Raw genomic sequence first — 6878 nt, forward strand, 5'->3', positions numbered from 1 at the left:
TAAACTTGAAAATCTGACCGTCTTCTGGAAGACCCAGAAGACGGCCTAAATCCGCCCCTGCACTGAACACCTACAGTATAATGCGCTTAAATTACTGTTTTTTCTTTACGGTTCTGTTTGTAATAGAAATCTAGGACAGAAAAAATTACAACTTGAATGTAACATCATAAATCCTTAAAAATAGATAACAAATCCGATTGTGTTTATTGCCAGTACAGCTCTCAGGGGCGAATCCAGGATTTCGAAGACTAGGTGGTTAGTTTTTATTGACCCCGCTTCTACGTGGACGGAACGGTTCATTTTTAACATTGAATAAATTAATTGAATTAATATTCATTAAAATTAAATCAAATAAAATAACGATGCATGATGATTAGTAATGCAAGATTTATGCCGCAAAGTCGCTTGTCAGACTACATCTAAGATGATCTCACGACATACTTGGGTATGGCTGTTTAGATGTAGGGGGTAGAGGCACTATTTGAAGGCAGCTGAAGGAAAAAATCGAAAGGAGTTCGATGGCATTTAGCATTACATGGTCCATTTCTCAGTAAAGAATACTAAATAAAGAAATTATACATACTTCAGGATGGCTCACTGCGGTTTTCGTCCACACATAGGCAACCAGTAATTCGGACTCTACTAGCGATAATGTAAACACACCTTGAATGCCCATTTATATATTTGCTTTTCTAGTTAAACTTAGCAATGTGTATTAATTTTGTTCGAAAAAAAAAAGCATTCCACTGTAATTTGCGACCGCGTCCATGTGCACCAGTGCAGGCCTATTCTATTTATGGAGATGGTCACATAATCAGCAAAACAGAAATTTAACTGGTACATGTACAAGTTTCGAAATAAAATGTTTGTCAAACCTTTATAATATCTAGAGCTTTTGTTGTTTGAAACATGTTTAACTAAAATGTAAGAAAAACGAAAAAAGTAAGCAGCAAGCTGGTAGGCAGTAAGTGAAAGCCTGGTCTGAACACTGAATTTCTAGGTAACCATGTATTTTTCACACCCCCTAATTTCATTTCCACAACGATCCGTGAATGAGGTTAAAAAGCAATAACATACTTGTGTGACAGGACAAAATGCTTTGTTTATTACGCCACTTTATCTTGTCAAATGAAGCATGAATTTGAAAAACCATGAAAACTAGAGGATCAGAGAGGTGATACCGCCTGAGGGTATTGTACCACCAGCTGGAGTAAGCTCATTCGTATAGAAAAGTGAAAAAAGGGACACCACCTCCAGTGTTGTGCTGGACAAGCTCTACATGCAGTAAGCAAAAGTTCTAAATAGTTTTGTTGAAAATTACCATTTAAAACAAAATCATGAGGAAAAGTAAAAGTTTAAATTCAAATTTGTGAAGTGCAGTTCATGGCAAAAAGTAGGTCAAAGCTCAATTTCAAGAACACAGATTGTCAGCATATGACTGCCTATCCAAGTTCAATAGTGATTATGGGCATATCTCTGCTAGTTTTGGAGATAGAAAAGTTGCAAAGTTGCGCGGCTCATTATAAAATCGCCACCTTTTAAAATTTCCAGTTGTACTAAGTGCACGTGGTTTGCAGATTAATTTTAGCCATTAAGAGCGTTAGATTGAAACCTTTTGCCGCTACAAATACAACAACTTGATTGATATCTTAGGCGATTATCAAAAACAGACAATAGCAAGAATCACTTACCTGCTGTAGGTTACAAGGGCGACCAACCCAGGGGCGGGACCAGGATTATTTGAAGGGGGGTCCACGGATGCAAAACCGACCCTTATCTTAGAGGGCGAACGGTGCTATTTGGTACTTTTTAGAACTATGATTCGGCTAGAGAAAATACTTATTTCATAAGGGGACCATCGGTGTGATTATTTTTAGAAACTGAAGGGGAGGAGGTCAGGACCCCCTGACCCCCCCTCCCAATCCGCCACTGCAACTACATGTACCAATGGACCTCGGTGGACACAAGTTAATTACATATCTGGCATTTGTGTCATAGGTTGTGCATTTAAGCTTTAAACTTAAGTTTTATAAATATTAAAGTACCTACCCTTTAACGCGAAGTAAGAATCACGGTCAGCCACCTTTGTTTATGAGACAGTAATCAGTGTTACGCCGACGACCATCACCTGATCTATTGAATTAAACGAGTGGAGTAGTAACGAACCCTTGGAACAAATTTGAGAAATAAGCAAACCTGACTTTATCGAGTGTAGGGGAGTTCGATTTTCTAAAAAAAAAAATGTACATTATATTTATAAAAATTCAGTCGGGGTCGAAACTCCCCCCTCCCACGCCCCCACCGACCCTCCTAAATCCACCACTGGCACAAATCTTTTGTCCTGTACCATCTAAACTGCGTCACGTACAGCTCGATGTAGCGAGTCAATATAAATATAATTTCAATCGGTTGACGAGAGGAATTAAAGTGAAATTAATTTCTCTCTGGTTATGACACGCCAGAAGAGGGCGGGATTGGTGTATGGGAGTTTTCGTGTCATTTAGGCGATTGACACGGTACTGTTAACACGCTTATGATTACGACTCCGTAGACGACATGGTTGATGAGTCCAGTGGAAGCGAACACTTTACCTTGGCTGATGTAATGAAAAAAATGGAAAGTAAAAAGAAAGAGACGAAAGACTATTTCGACCATAGACTGTCTACTTTTAATGCCGAAGTCGGTAAAAACTGAAAGTCGACAATATTTATCTTGGAAAATAGAAGGTAATCACCAGCAATTTGACTCAACAGTATTTGAAAATAAGATTATTGTGGTGAACAAACTGACAGTGCCTTACAGTCTTGGCAAGAGAAACAAACTTATCAGAATTGCTGACACTTTCGACACTGTTAAGGAACTGTTAATCCTCTTGCTTGTGATTCTGAGAGCGAGAGAGCTACAAAGAAAATAAAAGAAAACAAAAAGGGAGCCAAAAAAATAAGGTTATATCAGCAGACCGACCGATAGGTGTGGTGGGCGATACTTCTCAGCGGAGAAGTCTTTATCGCAGCAGCGGGTCGTGACTTTGCTTAGCTTGTTGAGGAAAGGGCCATTTCATGCTTGAGTGACCAACTTACAGAGGGGAAAGTTATTCTACCAGAGTCCAACCCCAGAGATAAGGGAACATCTGGAATGGGATAGAAGGCGAAAGCATTGAAAAATAGATAAGTACCCGGTACATGTATGAGTGCGTTAGTTTCAATCAAGAGTTGCATAATTATGAACATGAGCAAAATCAGAAATTCATACCCGTGAAAAGTAGGTTAAGAACCAATTTAAGTTTTTGGGAAGAAGTAGGGTATTCATTTTTTATTCTAGACTTGATAAAAATGGTTATAAATTTCCGTTTATAGCAACACCCTGTGGGATGAGGAAAGATAACAGCTTTCACCATTGAAAAATAAGTTTTTTGTTAAAAAGCTATTCTTGAATTGAAAAAGATGCGTTTGATTAAAAGGTGTAGCAAACAACCAATTGTTGATAACCCTTAAACAGAAGCAGTGCATAGCAGTGAAAAAAATAGATTGATTTTAGATGTACGAGAAGTAAACAAACATGTCTGTAAGCAGTCTGGTAGTTACGGACATTTGAGAACGGCTCTTATGTTTATGAAACTGTGTGGTTGGTTGATTAAATTTGATTCAGCTAATCAACATCTAGATATCTATTATCCTCATACGGATTATTGAGGTTTTTCATGGAAAATTCAAGATCAGCAGATTTATTTTTGATTCTTAGTTCTTCCATTTGGGTTATCATTAGCACTTAATATTTTTTTCAAAATTGACTTGGCAATTAATCAAAGAATGGTTCGATGTAATTGGATGACGGTCTGTGGTACTGTGGTAACATAGATAGATTGGAGCATCAGGGTGCTGAGATCAAAGATGATATTGCTAAGTCAGGTTTTATGTAAATATATGAGAATACTATTTGGTCGTAGGTACAGAGTCTGGCATTTATAGGCATCGAAATAGATATTAGTATTGGGGAAATCAAAGTTCTTGATATTAGATTAGCAAGTGCTAAGAGATCTGACATTATATTCGCACGAAAGTGAGCAGAGGTCTGGCTATGTCGGTCGGATTATACTATGTCTCATGTGTTGGGAAGTGTAACGCAACTAATGACAAATTATATTAGCATGGTTATTTCAAGTGCTTTTTCTTAGAATCAGAAAATGTGTGTGAAAGCATGCAGTCAAATTAGACCTTGGTGTAGTAAATCAGAATTTTACAGTTTTCACCTCAGTGCAATAAGGTAGTTTATTCTGATGCTAGTAGTACTGGGTTTGGAGGATATTGTGTGGAGACACCTAAAAGGGTGTGTTGCGGGGAATGGTCAGCTGACGAAGCGACGGAGAGCTCTACTTACAGAGATCTGATAGCTGTTTTCAGGGTCCTGTTCTCCATGGCAAACACGTTGAGTGTTTTGAGATTGAAGTGGTTTTCTGATAGCAAAGATGTTGTAAACATTAAAGAAAAAAGTAGCATGAGGAGTAAATTACAACCTATTATTTTTGATGTTTTTCTTCTAATGGAGTTATTCAATAGAAATGAAAGGATACTGAGAGAAGAGAATACCCATGCAGATTATATAAGTAGACGTGTGGATGTTGACAAATGGGGTATTTCTAAAGAATTATTCTCACATTTTGATAAGATATGGGGTCCTCATGAAGTGGATTGGTTAACGTCCTGCTACAATGCTAAAGTACATATTTTACTCTAGATTTTAGAATCCAGGAACAGTGAATGGGACACGCGTCATTTACGGATCTATCCTGGTCCTCAGATCAAATTCAGTCTCTTATTTCTACCAATGAGTTACAACAGACTCCTTGTTTCTATATTGTTTCCGACAGACTGTTCTGGTCCTTCACCTGTAAATATCCATCATGACGTAATCAAATGTGGCACCGAAACGTGCCCTTGGCTGACTCTGTTATGGTCTCAAAATTTTTGAAGCTTTAAGCTTTTAGATGCTACCTAGTTTCTTATTGAAAAGTCGAGATATAGAGGTGGCAATTGGCTTTTGATAAATCGGGTTAAATCGTATTTATGCCCAGTAAAAGTTCTTGAAAATATTTAGATTTCATTGGTAGGCCTCGATCCTAGCTACAGCTTTTCAAATTTACATGGCCTATTTTAAATATAATATCGTTGAATTACAATGACAGTTATGTATGAAAATTGTATAACGACGAGGGGGAGTATCGGTGCGCGTACAACAGTAATTTATGAATACATTTTACAGTATTATGGAATATACATGTATATTAGCGCCCGTGGTCTTATTGATCAATTAATGTGTGAATGAATAAGTCAAATCCACATGTATATCTGGGGCGGATCCAGGATTTTTTGGAAGGGTGGTGGTGTTTTTTTTACGGATTGACAAGGCCTCGGAGTGCAAGGCCGACCCTCACCCCTTTGGAGTTATGTTTGGGGCACGCTCGAGGGCCACGAAAAAGGGTGTTTTAGAGGGAAAATATCTCCATTTGATACGGTTTATAACTATTATTCAGCTATAGATTTTGGGTGTAATTTTTTTATCAGAAATCGAAGGGAGGAGGGGGTCTGGATCCCCCCTGACACCCCCTCTTTATCCGCCATGTACATGTATTAGACCGTGAACATTCGTGAACAGTTTCAACCACAGTCCCTCGCCTGAAATGAGCCATGCCTGTCTGTAATTTGCATAACAATTACTTGCTCATCGTAGTGAGAGCTGTATTTCCGAATGCTCAGTAGGCAGTAGGACACAGCTAGGTGAAGACGCAATGTTCAACGTGCGGGTGCAGTCGCAACGCAGTCGTATGAGGCGTAGAAGCAAATGCATGTTTCGTAAGTAGCACTTTTTCTTCAGTATCGTATGTCAGTTGATAGAAAGAGAGTAGAAAAATGCAAAGAAATTTGCGACGAGTATTTACGGGTATGTTACTACTCTTTGTTGTCGTTGTCGCCTGTCGTTTCTGTTATGCCACTCAAAATATTATTTAGCAAATTAGTAAATGGGCATATTACCACAAAGATCACGGACATATTTACATGATGGTACCGTACTTGTCACAGTTCCGAGCTTTTGATCCTAAGGCAATGAAGGATAGTCAGTTTTAGTAGGTTTGTTAATTTCATTATACATGTACCTGTAAAATGCTTGTAAGCAGTGTTGAAACACGGGGAAATGATTTATTCTAAAGCGAAATATGGTTCCCAAACGCGTGATGCAAAGCGATTTTAGATATTACAACTTTATATAGTAGGTAAAATAAATAAATAGTGATAACCTACACAAACTAGAGGAGTGTTTTCAATATTTTTTTTTTTTTTCAAAGCAAGATATCTGAAATATCTTTATTACTAACTTCAGGTCTTAAATGTGGCGTTAGGCAACATAGAATCGATTGCTTTTTTGGGGTGCTATCTGAGCCTGAACTATGGACAAGTCAGATATTGTTAACATTACCTTCTTATTTCAGAAGTCCACTGAGATACTGAGAACTGCACGGCACCTGGCTGCTAGCAACCAAGCCTGTCATTCACCCTCTGGAACCCTACGCACATCCATGCATCTTTTGTTTTAAAATTGAATAAATACGTTTGTCATTCCTTGTGTTCTTATTCACTTCCATATGAAATGATGATAAAATATTAATAATAATAATAATAATAATAGAGGGTTAGGGGTAAAATTGTAAAGATATTATTGTTTGAGCACTTTCAAATTAAATCTGCTAAAACTGATCTGTAAGCATTGTGTTTGGGATTGATGATTTCTCCAGTAACAGAGGATGTCGTAAATCGAAAGGATTAAAAGTTTTGTTAATATGCCCAGTATTTTGTAAATAATTGAGAGCATTTTAAGAATACATC

General features: G+C 37.7%; 1 long non-coding RNA gene across 1 annotated transcript; it reads left to right on the forward strand.

Moving 5' to 3' along the window:
* The first annotated feature begins 2735 nt into the window (after nucleotides 1-2735).
* Nucleotides 2736-6614, forward strand: LOC147759324 (uncharacterized). The gene is made up of 2 exons (XR_015331578.1): nucleotides 2736-5849; nucleotides 6485-6614. It is a non-coding gene; the product is annotated as an uncharacterized LOC147759324 (long non-coding RNA).
* The last annotated feature ends 264 nt before the right edge of the window (nucleotides 6615-6878 follow it).

This window comes from Lingula anatina, unplaced genomic scaffold (genome assembly GCF_051362555.1).
Source record: "Lingula anatina isolate TDL-2025a unplaced genomic scaffold, LinAna3.0 unanchor8, whole genome shotgun sequence".
NCBI lineage: Eukaryota > Metazoa > Brachiopoda > Lingulata > Lingulida > Lingulidae > Lingula > Lingula anatina.